This window comes from Melospiza melodia, chromosome 3 (assembly GCF_035770615.1).
Source record: "Melospiza melodia melodia isolate bMelMel2 chromosome 3, bMelMel2.pri, whole genome shotgun sequence".
Lineage (NCBI taxonomy): Eukaryota > Metazoa > Chordata > Aves > Passeriformes > Passerellidae > Melospiza > Melospiza melodia.
In genome coordinates this window covers 44251396-44269322 of record NC_086196.1, presented here as the reverse complement: position 1 = coordinate 44269322, position 17927 = coordinate 44251396, and positions in this window count along the sequence as shown.

The window sequence follows — 17927 nt, the reverse complement described above, 5'->3', positions numbered from 1 at the left end:
AGAACCATTCTCGCTGCATTCCTTGATAAAAAATACTCTCATATTGCCTGAATAAACAGACCTTCTTAGTTTGGAGAGGAATCTCCTGGTTTTAGTTACACAGTTCTACAACATCAATGCACAGATGCTCCACAGTCTTATATGAAACCTGTAGCAAAGGCAAATTGAGGTATGACATACCATTTCTGAAAAAGAAAAAGTAACAAGATACAAAAAAAAAAAAGCCCACTCTGGGCTAGGCCTTTAGGGCTCCAGTTCACTTGAAAACAAAAATAGCCAACACCTTTCACCAGATAAAGTCAAAAATCTAATTGCATGGTTAAACTTCTTAATTCTCATTAATATTTCTTTGAAACACTTAGGAAGTAGTGGGGGCCTCCTTACCATACTCTGCTTCCATTAATGTTTTATACTCCTTTGAATACTTCAGTATCTACCATCTTGCTTGGATGACAATATTGCAGATTTGGTTAATAGTGCTAGTTGCTGTTGCAGATGAGAAACATATAAGCTCTTACAGTGAATGTTTGAGAAAAATGGAGGCTTTGATGAGAAAGACAACACCTGTAAGGGAATCAATAAATCTTTATTTTTCTGGTTGCAAAGAATGTCTTTGATCTCTAGGCAGAGATTAAAAAAAAAATAGGATGGAAAAAGAGACCAATCAATGGAGCAAAATTTAAGTGGGAAGGCTGTATTGTTGAGAGTTCTTGCCATATTTCTAAGCATCTACAGATAAAAAAACCCATCTCTTGGGAGGAAGAAGAAATAGAAATCTCTGTTGTTGAAACATGCTTAAACATGTAAATTAGCTGTAAAATTATTTACTTTCATATATGTGAACTGTCACACCTATTATTACAATTTCTAGCTAGGGCAATGTGCGGGAAAAGAAATAAAATTTACTTTATGCCATATCTTGATACACTGAAACTGGTTTTCCTATTTTTATTTTTCCCCCATTATTCATCCACTTTAAAAAAAAAAAGTATGATTTTGTGTGCACAGTGTAAAGCAATTATATATATTTATATATCCTTAAATTATTATGTTCTGTTCACACAAAAAACCCCAAAGAATTCAAAACACAAGGTGCACATGAAAAGAATATTATGATTAAAAATCCAAGTATTGACACTTAAGGGTAGGCCAAGGGTAAGAGTTTTCAGACGAGCTTGTTTTGACTTGTAGAGGGTATGACTTAAAATTTAGCCTTTAATTGTGTGATGTTACTGTTTTGTTCAGAGGACCACTGCCTTGTAGAGTGCATGGGACAGATGCTGTGCAGCCTTTCAGTTTATGTTTAATCTCTTTGTTCAGCATATGTCCTTAAGCTTTGTTTCAATCTGTTTAATCCTGCTTGCAACTATTGACATCATAGCAGGCTTTTCTACAGCATTTATTGTTACAGTACCTTGAGCATACAATGAATGCTTATGAATTATGTTCATGAGGTGCAGGGAATATCAACATTTTACTTATTGGGAATTGAGACAGAGAGATTAAGGTTAAATATGCCTATTAATTTTGGTTGCCAGCCTTGAGATGACTGGGGTTTGCCTTGGTGAAATAGTTAGCATGACACAGTGCTTTGTACGTTTGACATCAGATGCAGCTGCGAATGCTAACTACTACATAACAGACCCCAGGCTTCAAACCTAACAGCAAGTGTAAAAAGAGCACTCGGTGGCCACCTGTAGTTCAAGTAATGCACCTGACATCATGTAGGAGAGCTCTGGGGCTAGCAGGCACAGAATCAATCATTTTCAGAGTGGTATTCACTGCAGCAGTCCTCATCCTCTGCTTGCCCTGACCTTGTGTTGCTGCTTTTCCTCACCCTTCTAGATCTGGTCTCAGCTCCAAGATTTTTGTCCAAATCTGTTTTCTTCCATGACCTCACCCAGACTAGGTCCAGCTTTTGCTCCGACTGAATCCCCCTCCTGGCTGCAAGAGTTGCAGCAAGGAGGACATGGTGAGCACAGAGGCACTTACCTCAGGGCTGCAAGAGGATGCTCCTCTGTACAAAGGAACAGAGAGCATACCTGCCTAAAATTTCCAAGTGAGTCCACATTCGAACTGTGCTACATACTCCTGCACTGAATCATAATTACAAATGCATGGATTCAGAAACAAGTTCAACGAGCGAGAGAGAGTGCAAGGAGGTTGTGTGTCTGGCAATTCTTTGCAGAGAGACTCATTTGGCCAGATCAGGATGGGTTACCTATTGGTTGGTCAGATCTGCTAAGCAAAACATATTTTTCTTGTTCCTAGGAACATCTGAACACCTTTTTAAAAATTATTATTTTCTAAGTAAATTCTTGAAGTAATCAAAATTTCTCAGCTGTTATATTTCAGAGTTGGCAGTTGGCAAAGGTATAAATAACTAGAAAGGAATAAGATACAGACCAGGCCCTGGTTTTTGCAAGGCAGCAAGGATAGAAGAAATCTAGATATAAGGCTTCCCTGAGTAAAGGTTCACTGGTATATAGAATGACATAATGTCATCTGGGAAGCACCCATGAAAGATTTCAGATTTCAATTCCTCCAGCACTCTGCAATTCAGAACGGGTTCAGAGAGTAACAGAGTAATTGATGGCAACTATGCAAGCTTTATTTTGCTTTACTCAGCAACAGTTGATAATTTGATGAAGATAAAATAAGGATGCACCATACTTTTTAATTTAATTCATATAGAATTCTTTCAAGTTTAATCTGCCTTGGCTGAACTGGAATTGCAGCTCTGTGCTGGTGATATTCATTTCTGTCCTTTGTGGAAGGTTCAGGAATATATATGCCTATGAAAAATATGATAGTAAATATCAGAAGACAGGGAAATGAACTTGTGTGCCAGATTGATAAAATTTAGTGACACTCAGAGCAGGTCACTGCAGAAGAGAAATTTATAATTTGTAATTGAAATGGTACTTGGAATTACCTTAGCATGTTCTATCAATATCACTTGGAGTATGATAGATTTGTCACAAGGAATTTGTATTAATCCCTTAGCATTGCTGGCTATCTCCATCAATGTACTACTTACAGGGCCATCTAAGTCCTGATACCATTGTTTTTATTTGTTTGATTAATTTTCTCAGAAAATGGGTAACAAGAGAATTCAGCCAGAATGCTTTCTGTTTTAGTCAGCATGCATATCATTCAGAAGGGACAATCAAAACTAGATAGAAAAGAGAATGCTCTATAACATATAGTATATCCACTCAGAACACCCAAACTGTGTTCCCTTTGTCTTTGTGTCCTCTTTGTATTGATTTTCAAATAGCAGTCTAATTCCTGCATTTGTCTGCAGAAACTACTAATAGAAAGGCAGAAGTTTCCATGTGTTAACATGACTTTTCACACAACAGACCCATTAAAAGCTTCATTTGTTTGGACAGTTAACAGAGTAACACCATATGAAGGACTGGACAGGTTTAGACATGTAAAGATGGAGAGGGTCACACGGGGAAAGAACAGTACTGGTGCTAATTAGGCACCAATTAAAGTAGACAGGCAGGAATGTCTAAATCCAGGGAGTGCAAAATATGATGGAAACACACAGTTACCTCCAGAGTAGATGGTGCATGCATGCAACCCCATGCAGTGTTACAGCAGTGCAACGCCAGAGAGCAGCAGTGACAGGTTAGCACGGGGCTCTCAGCACGACTAGACAGAGTGGGCAGGGAGCCATCCTGGCACTGATTTACCTCAGCCAATTTGTGAGACATTTTACAGCTTCCTGTAGAGCACCACATTCTGTAGCATAGGAAAAAGCTTCAGGGAGAAGCAAGCTAATACACAGAGAAGTGTGTTGGTGTTGGAGCTGGGAACACTGTGGGAAGATGAAGCAGCTACCTAGTCTAATCTGTAAGGAACCCCAATCCAGATGTCTAAAACTACTCCTAAAATTAATATTCTAACTTCAGATATTATACTAAGAGTCATGCCACCCCTGTGGTCTTATAAAGTATGGCAGACCTGAAAACAAGGTCTCTGTCACAGTATGAGATGACTCTCCAACTTGTTTGGCTTTAAGGTTTTGGGGTTAGGGGCAAGGAATGTAAGGAGAAGGAAAGTGAAAAGCCAAAGTGAAGTTAAAAAAGAAGTGGGAAGCAAGTTCCTATGAGGGACTGGAAAAGAGTGGTCCACCAAAGGTGAAGACAAAGATCCTACACCTAGTGTGGTGTGCAAAGTGGAGGGGTGATTTGTACTTACAGAGAAGAAGGAAATGCTTTCCTAGTGGGGTGGGAAAACAGCAGCTGATATGGCCTTAGTGCTTAGCAGTCTCAGACCCCAGATAGGATTTTTAAAGGCAGCTGTCCGAACAACAAGAGTAAATCCCTCAGTAAATTTGGCCCATTTTTTTTCAGCTCATCTCAGACCTTATGTATGAAAAAAGTCACAAGTTGTGAGTTATTTTACTGAATTATTCATAGACAGATTGTATGTAATCAAAGTACTTCAGAAAAGCTGTTTGTTCACATATCAAGAAGTCATGGAATGTCAGGTTCTGTAGCATGGATCCCTCGCTTGGGAAAGTGGTATTAACCGAAAATAGAGTTATGCGTTGGCTGCTTTTGTATAATCTGCCACAGGGATGTCATTACATGTGTCACGTCAAATTTTGGAAAAAAACAGTGTACAAAAAAAGGACTTACACAGAAGATGGAGTTTATTGTAAAGCCTGTGAATCAGGCTGTTTCATCTCCTAACCTCCAACAGTGGTGGCCTTCAGTGCACGTGTTGTGTGAAACTGCCTTTGCTCCTCCTTTGGCTGCCCATGTCCTGCTGCTCCCAACCCCAAACCAGAAGCACACCATACTTCAGGGGATACAAACCTCCCTCCTGAGGCATGTCCCTCAGAACTCTTTGCATTTGCTGCATAGGTAACCCGGCACTCAGTTCTGTCAGCAAGCTTTTGAACTGCAGAGTGGTGATGCATGGCTGAGAACTGAAATGGAAGGTCAAAATTTAAAAGCAGCAAGCCAACAGATTAACATACCAGCTGCATACCAATATCTGATAATTCCCCCCTCACATGAGGGACTGGTAAACAGTGGGTGAAGATGAAAACACTGTCCTGTATACAAGTATGCACACACATATATGAGGTACCTATAGGTGGAAAATGCTGACTTAGACTGGTTCAGACAGCTTATTTCAACAGCTCAGAGATTTCTTTTTCTAACTTAGTTTTTTGACTCTTTTCCCAGATGGTTACATATAGAATCTTAGGTTCCCATCCCTTCCTTGACACACACACATATAAACCTAAAGATCTTGAAGTTGTATGTGACGTTTCGTTTTGATGTCAGATTACGAGTTTTATTCAGTATCAGCTTGCAGAATAACTGTAGGAAAAATGGAATGTATTAATTTTTTTAAATTCCATAAGAATAGCTCACAAGTAATTAATTCTTGCTACTCTTGCAGTTTCATGTTGTTCTTAAAATGTGAAATATGCAAAGCAGAAAGTTGATCTGCATATCATAAAGTATTTCCACGTTTAAATTAGATTCTTTGGCAACAGTACTTCTGGAATGTGGTATGCATTTCTTTTGAAACTATACAAAGTACATCTGGAAGATAATGCTTATGAAAATGCCTGTTGAAAAAGTATCCTATATAAATCAAATATTTAGGACCTCTAAAGTAGAGCAATAAAATCTCTAAAATTACTATAAAAAGATACAATGTAATTAACATAGTTATGAATGTTTACACAAAAATAGCAGCCAAGCATTTGCAAGAGAAGAAAGAATGCAATTCATTTATAATGAAAAAAGGCAAATAAATCAAAGTCTCCTTGCTCAATTTATTGAGTCCTATTCAACACAGGGACTTCCTCTGAACCAATATGATTTTTGTTCGGTCTTTGTCTAGAGCCACATGACTGGAGCAAAACTACGAATTGCTTTAAGCACTCCCAGATGCTGGAATTGTCACTTTTAGATCATAGCACTTCCAATTCTTGTGGAAAAAGAAAGCATATATTCTCATTATACTGGGCCTTCAGCTGAGTAATGTTCAGATTTTGAGACTTGAGTTTAAAAAAAACAGTAACAATTATGATCAACTGGTCTGATTTCTGTTGCTTGATGAAATAAAAAGAATTACTCTGTGGTTGCTGCTGCTATTTTGTTGGCACTGTGGTTTACTTCCCTGTCTCTTGCTGCAGCACCCTTAGCAGTGTCAGTGGGACTGCACGCGTGCTGCTGATTGAGCTAAGCCAGACTTCAACATCACACCTTGTAAAGGCAGCTCCTATTGCCCTAATGGGAAGCTCTTTCAAAAGATGTCACCTCTTTTTTTTCCTTTCTTTTTATCTCCAATTAACACAAGCAGGCTCAACCATATGTCGTTTGCATTTATAAGAACAGTACACTGATCTTTGAATATCTGCTTAAATTGCATTTTTTCATATTCACAGCATAAATCAGAAAGATTATATATGTTTGTAACTTTATGGAAAATGTTCATTTACTGTAAAAGAAAGATCATTTTGCCTTCTCCTCAACCTTGCCTTTTTATTTAATTATATTTATCCATGGAAAGCAGGGTGTTTCAAGGACTGTGTATGACAGTCCCTGCTTACACCCTCAGATATCTCAGTTACAGGCCTATTACATTTGTAGTCTTAGGCTGGCTCAAGGTTGGGAGATGACAGATGTGCATCTGAGTAGGAAATCTCACCCTAAATTGCATCAGGGAAACCCCCAAATACATATGGAGATTATATGGTATGTAAATCCCCCTTTCCTTCTGGATGGATAACCAGAAAAGTGTGGCAGAATAAGACTATTGCTCCAAAATCTGCACTTTTCACCATCTGCATCTCCACTTTTCTGGATTTCAGCCTGTGTTCCTTGTGCCAAGCACAACGTGATGAAGAATTATTCTTGCTGCAATCATCTGTGTCTGATCCCAGGTCAGGAAAAAACTACAACACTGAGCTGCACGTGTATGAAATGCAAGTGCTGTGGAAGAAATTATGATACAGGATCAAAAGTGTGATTCTTACATTGAATTCAAAGATTTGATTGGCTTGTTTGTCTCTGTTATAGTAAAATTCTTCCTCAAAATTACATTTTAATAGTTACTTTGTTATTGGCTTGAGTGTTCTGTCATAAGCATCCATACATTTGTGGATCTTATAGCAGTTATAGTATAAACTATGCCTTTTATCTTCATTCGAGCTCCCCTTCCAAATGACAGCTTTGTACCTCTTGTACCTCTAAATTTTCCCAAGATGGAAACCTAAAATTGTCCCACTCTGCATAACTGCAAGTACTGCTCACACAAGTGACCAAAATGTCTGTCTTCTCCAACATAAGTGTGGTATGTTTGTTCAAGCCAGGGGAAGGAGGTGCAAAGCTGAACACTGATGTCTTGAAAATTCTTCTCCTTTTAACCAGAAACATAAATATTAGGTGGAAATAAATCATGATTAGACCAAGCCCTCAGACAAAACCAAAGAAGAATGTTTACTGTAGGGATGAGATGCAATTTTAGAAAAATAGGGCAGTCAAAAGTTGGGTTGGGTTTGTTTTGTTTTTTAAATTCCTGGTGCTTTAAGTCTAAGCTTCAGAACTGTAGAAATGGCTTCATTTTTAGCCTTTGGACTTACCCCAGACATGATCCCTTACAAGGACAAGTGACTGTGTATTGTATATGTACACAATGGACTAACTGTTAGACTAATGGGGGGCTGCAGGAGGTTTCTGTGGCCCCTTCATTAAACTAATGACAAACATTCATCTCTTATTACAGAGGATACATTCTCTTCCATTTCCCTTTTGCAACTCACTGTATTTTTTATTTTTTGCAAAAGCTTTTCAGATATGTTCTCTGAATTCTCAAGGGTGTATATGATGAAGACTCTTATTACCTATTAATTACTAATCAAATTTTCTAATACTAATAAGCAGCTGAAGTTCACGTAACTGCACCTCCTATATCCTATACTATAGCTGAGACATTTCAACTTCTCTAAGCTTGTGGACATGGAAGTCTAAATCCATTTACATATGATTTGCTGTTGAGGCAGAGCCACAACTCACCTGAAGACAGTCACACACACATTTATCTCAACTGAATGGACCTACCTTCCACTAGGATGCCTCTACTTCTCACCCCCTGGCTCTGCTTTAAAGGTCTCTTCCATTGAATAGATGGAATGTAAGTAAGAAATACCAAAGCTGGAAGGGGGTGATGATAGTAATTTTACATAAGTTTCACAGCTGGGAAAACTCTGAGAAGCCAAAAAAAAATCAATACAGTTTCAGAAGACCTGGGATAACATTGCTTAATAGTGGGAGTTATTAAATGGTGAAGGCACACGAGTACGCCACGTGCTGTTTTTGTGCACAGCTCAAGACCTTTGTAAATTAAAGCAGGGCTGGAAGATCCCAAAGAAGTTTGGCAGGGTGACTGTGAAACATTTTATAACATTTACATCATTGTCTTATGTTTTTCAAGGGAAATTACTCATAGTGTGATTTTTACAGTGAGTAGAAATGTACTCTCTCTTGCAGCACTGCACTCCAACTTAGAGAGAAGAAAGATCAGCTGATCAGCAGGGTGAGAATTCTCAAAGTTTGCCCAGTGTCTCCAAAGTTAAACTCTAACTGCCCTTTACTGAGTGAATATGCAAATGTGTTAATGCTTTGGGGATGTCCGTGGCGAGAAGCTGAGCTGAGATGCTGAACTTACTGTCTACAACTCAGTTCTTTGCTTCAGAGAGGCTGACAGATGTTTGCACTCTGAGCATGCTTTGTAGCAGTCTCCATCTTGAAAGGAGCAATCAGGTACCTGCTTTGGAATTTCTAAAGTTGCTTCAGGGCCTGCAGTGCTTCAAAGAAAAGTTTTTGAGAAAATATCAGAAGTCTTGAAGTGTGCAGAACACACCATAATAATAACAAAAGGAGATGAGCTGTGTTCTTGCAAGCAGAGTGCTAGCTGAATGAAAGCAAAAGGAAAGAGATGCAAAAAAGAAAGTTACAGTAGGAAAATTTCCAAATTCAGAGCCCCCAAAACTTTCCATTGCCACTATTTTCAACATTTCCAACATTTTCTTCATTTTGGTAAATATAAAATGCACATAATGTCACTTTATCTTTTAAAGAAGACACTGATTATCAAAAAACCTAAACTGTCACTGCAAAGTTCACTTTTGAGCTGTCACCACTGGGTGATGCAACACAGTCCTTGCACACTTGCAAATAGTAATACAAGATTTATCAGGAGAAAAGGACTGGATCTTATATTGAAAGCAAGTGTTACTTTAAGAGGTAAAGCCTACAGGAATTCTGCAGTGGTTTATGTTATGCCATAGAAAGTGAGAAGAAACTGCTGTCACGAAACTGTCAAGTCCTTTTGGGATTTGGCTGGCTGGTAATTGAAGAATGCAAATAACTGAGGATTGAAGAGTATTTTAAGAAATTGCAGATGCATCATGTTCAGAACGTGTGCAATTTTTGCAAAAGCCAGGCACAGAAAATCTGATACAGTCCCTGAACATAGGATCTCTGGCTGGCAGAGTGGTAAATGTGCTGCAAAGGTAGCTGCAGAATATGTACTGATTAAAAAAGAGCCCCATGTGGAGACCACCTTCCTGGAACTTAGTGCTTCTTTTTTAAATTTTCAATTGAAATCACTCTTTTAAATAATTTGAAATTTGTATTTGTTATTATGTGGACTTTCCAAGCATGTAATTGTTACATTCTATTATTAGATTGGTAGCTCCTGCAGCAGTCCCTCATGCTGACATTTTAATCACTAGTACTTGCTGCTGTGAAACTTCTCCCAGGCAGAGCTGATTTGTAAAATCAAATCTTACATTCTTTATGGGGTTTGACATCTTACATAATTAACTAATCTACTATACACCATAGTTCATTGATTTTGCCATAGAAAAAAACAGAAGTTAGACCAAAATTTGCATCTATTATCTTATTCCAATGGATCATTCTGCCCACCATAAATGTTCTTTTTTGTTTCATTTTCATGAAAGAAGTTTTGTTACTGATATAAACATGTCATGGTCATTCTGTTTAGTTATTGATATATTTTTCTTTGTAGAGTTGCAGGTTTTTTTAAAATGTGGTTGAAGTCGTTAGCCCCCAAAACCTATCTGAGAAAAGGATGCTTTATATCTTCTCATTTCAGCCTTTTCATAAAAATCAATATTGTCTTTCTATATGAACTATGACTAGCTTACTGAATCACTTACTTTGCTGTCATGATTTGACATAGCTCGAGCTTTAGTTTTTTCTAACAGATTTTTCTTACTTCTTACTGTTATTATTAATAGAAGCAAACGAGAAAAAATAGTGTTTTCTGTCATCTATGTATCACATGAAAGTAGCTGAATGCTTGAGTTTTTCTAACTCAAGTTGCTGGGTTAATGTTTTCTTCCAAAAATTTCCAGTTTCACACATTATGGAAATACAAATATTATACACTGCATTTTAATTCCCTTTCCACTACAAAAAGGTAGCTTGTTTATCACCTTTTAATATATCAATTCTCTTTAAGATAATGCATATTTGGTTGAATATAATCTAGCTGATTAAAAAAGTAACAGTTTACAGGACTACAATTTCTTTGGTCTTTTGATATTACAGATAAACCTACCATGGAAGTGGTTTCCAAACATAGAAAGAATGAATAAATTAATAGGTGATAAGCAGAACTTATTTGTACATCAGTGATGCAGATCAAACTGCAATACTCAGCTTTGACACAGGGCCTTTCCTTTGAGAGTCATGATTTAGAAACACTAAATGTTCCTTTAAAAGTTTAGAAAGCCTAGGTTCCTGCTTAGAGAACGGGCAGGCTGCTATTGTCAATGTTTCATATGCCAGTCTCCTGAATGCAATGCTGGGTGCAGAGCTTCTCAGTGACCAGCCAGGTGCTGAGGACACTGCTGACTCTGCCCGAAGCCAGGCACTCCCCAGCATTCACAACAGGCTTCGGTCCCTTCCTCTCCCTCCTCTGTCCTCCCCAGCTTTCTGTGGGCACAGTTTTCTGCCTCTGCTGCTCGTTTATGGACAGTGTGAGCTATGATCACTGATGCAGTTACTGTGGGTTTGTGGTCTTGCAGATTCACTTCAGATGAGTCTCCTGTCCAAGCTGCAGCTCATCTCCCTTGAAGTTCATAGATCTTCAGCCGTTCATGCAGTAGAAACAATTACTCAGTCATCCTCTATGTGTTCTTTTCCTATTTTCCTCTTCATGCATTTAGCCACCCTGCCAGTCTCTCAAACCTAATATCTGTGTTATGCTGAGTTGCACCTCTTTGGCATTCTACAGTGTAGGCTGTTCCTAAACATTCCCCATTCAGTAAGCTGCTCTGCCTAGCCATTCACTCAGCTTAAACAACTTCTGGCACTGATTTTCTATCTCAGTTTTGGTAATTTTCATGTCTCTGTCCTTCTCTGATCACAGCAGAAGCAGAACTTGGGAGGAGGCATGTGTAGTTAAATCCATTTTTGTCCCTTTGAAAATACAAGCTAATGGAAGAAAAGGAAAAGAACTGTTAGAAAGAAGACCAGAAGTTTATTTTGTTGAAACAAAACACTGATTTCTGAACTTTTTCATCTAGTCATAGGGCAAGCAGGACTCTGCCCCAAGGGGCATTTTGTGGTCTGGGGCTCCATATGAGGACCCAGGGTGCCATGGGCACTCAGAAGTCCTAATGAAATGCTCAGGTGGAGAAGAGTTTCCTCACCTCATGTCCTGATAACTGTTTTTTACTCTGGTCAGAGCTCTTGTACATAATGCTGTTCTGGTCATACCTTACAGTCACAGCATTTGGGAGAGAGATGTCTAGCAGTGGTAAAGATCTGAGTTGTTAAGTGTTCTCCTGCCCTTGTTTTGGAGTATCTGATCCTAATGAATCCTCAAATTTAAATGATAAGGAAAGTAGAAGAGGTGTCTATCTGCGCATGTAGTAGGGAATAGACATTGCAAGACAGAAGCAAGGTGTTGATGTGATGTAGATTAAGATAGAGAGGACATTGAAAAGCTTTGATCTTAATCTAAGGTGATCTGAAATGAGGAGGAATCAGAATCAAAGAGAACAATCAAGGACACAAATTAGGAAGGGGAGAGTATGGCAGAGGCAATGATGTGCTGAATGGTGAACTGAAAGTCAACAGTGGTTAAGAGAAGATCTTCCTAACGTGAATGACTGAGGCATATAAGTAGATTGGAAGTAAATAAAGCTTCTGCTCTCTGTACCTAGCATTTTCACAATATTTTCTACACTTAGGAGGTTTTGCCAGGGAGCGCCGTGCTTCCCAGCACCAGAACTATGAACCAGCAAAGGCAAACAGCCTTGCAGTTGTGATCCAGCAAGGCTCCCTCCTTAGTATGTCCAGGTATCAAGAACTAAATCAGTTCCAAAAGACATGTATACACATTTTGCTGAACAGATAACCATCTCATTATCTAGAAAACCTACCTCCTATAAACTGTAACATGAAAGACCAAGATGAATAAATTACAGATTTAGGACAAGTTTTCACTGCTTTGAATAAACTTGAATGTATGGACTGACTCCAGGAACAAGCCCAACCAACTATGGGATCTGGAGGGCATAACAGAAAAAGGCTCTGCTATAGTTGTGGTTTCTGCTGTTACCTTCAGTGAAAAAATCCCTATATTCAATGGGTACAGCTATATATCACTAACTCTTGTCTTCTGCAGCCAAGACTATATACATAAAAAACACTTTCCAAAAAGGACATGTTTCTGACCATGTAAAACACCTCTCCTTCTAAGTTACTGTGGTGATGGTGGAGCATTCATGCAATTTTTTCTCTCCTCAAATGTGAAGCAATTTTATATTACTCTGTAGGGGATGTAAAGACACAGGAATTATGCATCCAGACAACAATAATCAGAAGCCTGAGAATCCCTACATTCCCTGTAATCTCCAGACACACAATTCCAGTCCTTTGTTATTCTGACTCAAGTTGTCTCATCTACATCTCACTTGATGCAGTTTGAGATCATTACTTTTTGTCCTTTTCACAGAGGTGACAGAAAAGCTGTTTAATTTTTTGTTGTTGTTGTTATTGTTGTTTGGTCTTGTTTTTCTGGTGGCCTGTAGCATTTCTGGGGACTTTTATTACTGTATTTCTAAATCATCTTTTCCCTATGCTAAACAAATCAAATTCCTGTGACTTTTGTCAGGCATTTCCTCCAGCTCTGCTCACTGCTGTTGCTACCTGTGACTCTTCAGTTGTTTAAGAGCCTTTTTATATGAGCCCTGTTTTATGGTTTAATGATCTCTTACCAAGGCAGACAGCTTTATCTTTCGCCATTCAAGTCTGCTCTCTGGGACTCAAACGTCTCGTTTTTATGGACAATTAGTTTGGAAAAGAGATGAAGTGAGAGTCCTAATTAACAAAATCATCTTTAAAAGTTGATTACCAACCAATAATCTTCCAACTAGCATTTTCCTTGAAATGTAACAAAAAAAGTCTAAAATGTTGTCTCTTGTAGATACACGCATAATAATCATTGTTCTCACTTCTTAGAGAACCTTCTTATTCCCTACCACAAAACCACAAATTTTAATGCAAATTTTAATATAATAAATTTCTATGCAAAATTTTAACTTAAGCTGTTATTTAACTATGCTGTTCTTTTCTAAGATGGTTAGATAGTTAATTAGAAAATGGAAGGGGATATTACTTTCTGCAAAATTTGAGTGATTTAGGAGCCTAATTTCCTATGAAAGGTTATTAGCTTTTTGAAATCTTCTTTTAAAGATATGGCTCAGGCCTAAATGAAAATGTGAAAACTGAAATAAAATGTTTCTTTTTAATGTGTGTTTGTCACAGACATCTTTTTATGAAAAATCCTTTCCTTAGGATTTTTCCTCCTGAGAAGCTGAGAGGCCTCAGGAACAAAATGTAAACAATGATTATCTGCTGCTGTGGAATGCAACAGGTGCATCTGTGATTGGTCTCGTGTGCTTGTTTGTAATTAATGGCCAATCACAGCCCAGCTGGCTCAGACAGAGAGCCGAGACACAAACCTTTGTTATCATTCTTTCCTTTCTATTCTTAGCTAGCCTTCTGATGAAACTTTTTCTTCTATTCTCTTAGTACAGTTTTAATGTAATATATATCATAAAATAATAAATCAAGCCTTCTGAAACATGGAGTCAGATGCTCATCTCTTCCCTCAACATAAGGGAACTGAACACCGTCACAGTGTGTTTACATTCTTTTTATTTTATATTTACATTACTTTAAATAAGTTTACATACTTTATGCATGTTTACCTCTTAATCCTTCTTTGTATGTTCTTCTCCAGTCTTTGTTTTTGCTTCTATTAATTGATTACGTTTTAGAGACTGCTATTCAACACATGTATTTTACTCCTCTTGACCATTAAAGCCATTGAAAAGGAACATATTTTTAAAAAATTCCAAGTCATCTCAGTTTTTCTTTTCCCAAGCCATTAGCACCTATGGCTCAAATAAGCAGCCATTAATGTAAGCTGAGGGAAAAAAAAATCCTTCTGCAGCCTGTTTTCCCTCATTACAGTCTTTCTTTGCAGCAATAGAAATACTGAGATTTCTCCCCAAATCTACCTATTTTCTCCTGAGACCTGAGTGCAGCAGACCCTGAGGAGGTGCAGGGCAAAGCCCTGTGCAGAACATTCTGCTCAGAGGGGATCTGGGCATCAGGAGGACCAGGACAGGGTGCATCTTGCATTGCTTCCTGCCACAGTTATTAAGCAGTACATACATAACCAGTATGACTTGCACAGAAGCAGCTCAGAAGAGTTATTTAATTGTAAATACAATTCCACACACATAATCCTCTCAGTACTTCTTGGGAGAAGTAAGTCACGGTATGCACAGTTTGTGGGTGTAGCTTTGATTGCAGTAAATCCCCAATTTCTTGCCACAAGAGTGGACTGACAGCATTTTCCTCAGAGCTCTCCAGTGGCAGACAGACATGCAAAGAGGTTTTGTTTCCGCTGGTGATTCCTATGAGGCTGTCCAGAGCACACAGAAAACTGAACATGAGGGTCAGCTCCCTCTCAGCCCCGGTGCCATTCCCACCGTGACCCTCTTTACAAGTGCTCCACTTTGCATAAAGAATTGAAGATTCCTGGGCCCAGGGGCAGGGGCCAGCAGGCTCTGAATGAGGGAGCTTTGCAGAAAAGTAGTGAATCCAAGTTTAAATTGCTTTAGGCAAGAGAAAGGCTCAACATTCATCTCCTACACCTTGCACAGGGGGGAAATGCTCCCCTGTAAATCAAGTTCTGCAGTGTTATGATCACTATATATTTTAACAACAAGTGACAAATTGCTTGACAGCAGCTTTAAGGACAGGCAAACAGATTTTAATCTGGCAAAGCTTCTGCCAAGTGACTAATTTGTATCTACGCCTTGTTACAGGCAAAGGTACAGAATTGTAGATTACATCAAGAGAAGAAAGATGCGAAATAAATTTATTCCTGCAGGAAAACAAGCTGCTCTTCTGAGTCAATAGTCACAAAATGACACATTCTCTCTTGATGTGTATTGCAAAACTTTCTGTTCGACCAGAAACACAGGCCTTTGCTTACAAAACACCAGCAGCTGTAATTAACACCTGAGAAACCCAAGCAGGAGCGTGCCTGTAAGGCTTGTGCAAACACATCCTACTACTTACTTCTGTTACGATGTAAACAAAAGCCATATGCCTTAGAATAAAAGAGTGTAAGAAACAGCAATAAATATTTCACAGAGATGGAAATAAATAGGCAGGAGGAGTTGAGAGATGATAGCTGGAGCTAGCTTACTGCATAAACAAATTCCAACTTGAACTTAAGTATGATAGGGAGAAAACAAGGTGGAAGGAAGAAGGGCATGTTCAGTTGAATTCTTAAATTTCTTGCGCTGCATACTCACAGTATTTTATGTAATTACTAAATTTGGTGTCAAGTCAGTGCTCTGAATTCTCACATCCCATTTGAAATAAAATTATGTTTCTCAGGGTCATGGCTGTGAAGAAATCATTGAAGACATGAATCAAACAGGACTGATGTAGTCTTATGTTCAAGAGACCAAAGACAATCAAAAGAATAATTTTCAGTCTATTTGACCTGTTCATCCTTTACAGTACTGACTCTGAAATCTGAAGATGACAGACAGAATGTGAACATTGTTAACTGCTGATAATTTTAGTCATGTTACCTAAAAATAAAATATACCTAAAGACAAAAATATGTATACGTTCCACTTAGAGCACTGAACCAGCCTGATTGTACAAACTGTTTTTTATTTGATATTTCTGAATAGAAAAAATCTTACCAAAAATATGTTCATAAGTTGTTCTTTTCTGTATATTTGTGATGAGCTCAACAATTTTTTCAAGGCCATCTAGAAAAATATTCTAGAGTTGGGAGATGGAAATGGGTTCATTTATCCCAAAATGAAAGGTGATTTCTTTTTGAAGGCTTATTATTATTTAATGAGTGCTCTTATGGGAATCAGCTGGTCCATGGATTTTAACAGAGTTAGTACCTGTCAAAATACCTCCTAGCCCACTGGGCTTCAGCTGGGCTGGGCATCTGCTTCCCAAATTATTGTGGCATGAACAGAAGACAGGAAGTGAACTTTGCCCATGAAAACAGCAGCAAGACCCCTCCAAATCAAACCAAACCCCACAGGCAGAGTGCTTTGGTCTTCACATCAATAGCCTAGGCAGATGACTGCAAGCATAATATCTTGTTGTCATTGACTCAGAATTACAGATGAGGAATGCTAGGTAGGTGTTTAGGGTTTATATGTAAAAAAAACAGTGGTAGAAGAGAGGATCAGAGGGGAGATTCAGGAGAGAGTGCAGAAGGGAAAAGTTTCCAATTGGAATTTTAAACCAGCATCCAGAGCTGGAGCTGACAAAACCAGTACGTAAAGACCCGGTAAGGCAGTGACAAGAGCTCTACTTAGACTTTTATCTTACAAGGTAGGAAAGCTTTACACATCTGGAACTTCTGAGGCCAGCAGTCCCCCCTCCTGGACTGCCAGAGGCTCCTAATACTTAATCCCACAGCAGTCACAGAACTGCGTGGGGTTTTCTCCAGAGGGAATCCAGAGCCTGAAGGAATTGGATACAGGACTTCTGCACTATCTCCATTTTCCTCTTCAACTCAGAGATTTCAGTACCAACATTTACATCTAAATTATTGGTTTTTAAATTTCTAAGACATTCCGTCCTCCTCGTAATATAAGAGTTTAAAAAAAAAAAAAACCAGGCTGAGTGGAAGTCACTATTTTTAGTTATGCAAAACTGGTAGTAATCTCTCCTGAATGGATGTGGAGGTCAGCAGCTCAGTTTTACTGTTTCACTCTGAAAATAGCACCTTTCAGCACTGAGACAGTGGGAAACAACATCTACTGAATGTCTGGGGAAAATGTGGTGCTTCCATGTTTTTCTCATGCCTCCTACCCAGTTCTGCAGTTCTTCGGCTGATGAGGGTTGACATTGCCACTTCCAAAAAGGCTGGCAATCTCCACCTGCTGAAGACAGTTTTTCACTGTGTGATTTTGACCATCTGGATACAGCATCCTTATTTACTTTTTTTTTGGAAATAGCTCCTTTCATGCATTCCCAGGAAATTGGGTTTTACTCTGCTGCTTGATTCAAGCTGACAAAATCATCTGTTGTCTTCTTCCAAATGGTTAAGCTTTTTCCTTCAAAATCTTTTGGCTTTAGGACAGATCATTCATCCCAGATTTTATTGTGTCTCTCCTCAATCATCTATAACCTGCCTTTGAAATAAGTTTCCAACAGTTTCTCTGCAGGCTGCCTCCTTCCTATATAGAAAGTTTGATAAAAATGAGAGGAAAAGTGTTTTTTCATTACCTAAGTTGTCACATTCACTCTGAAGAGAATGCACTACCCTACATTTCATAA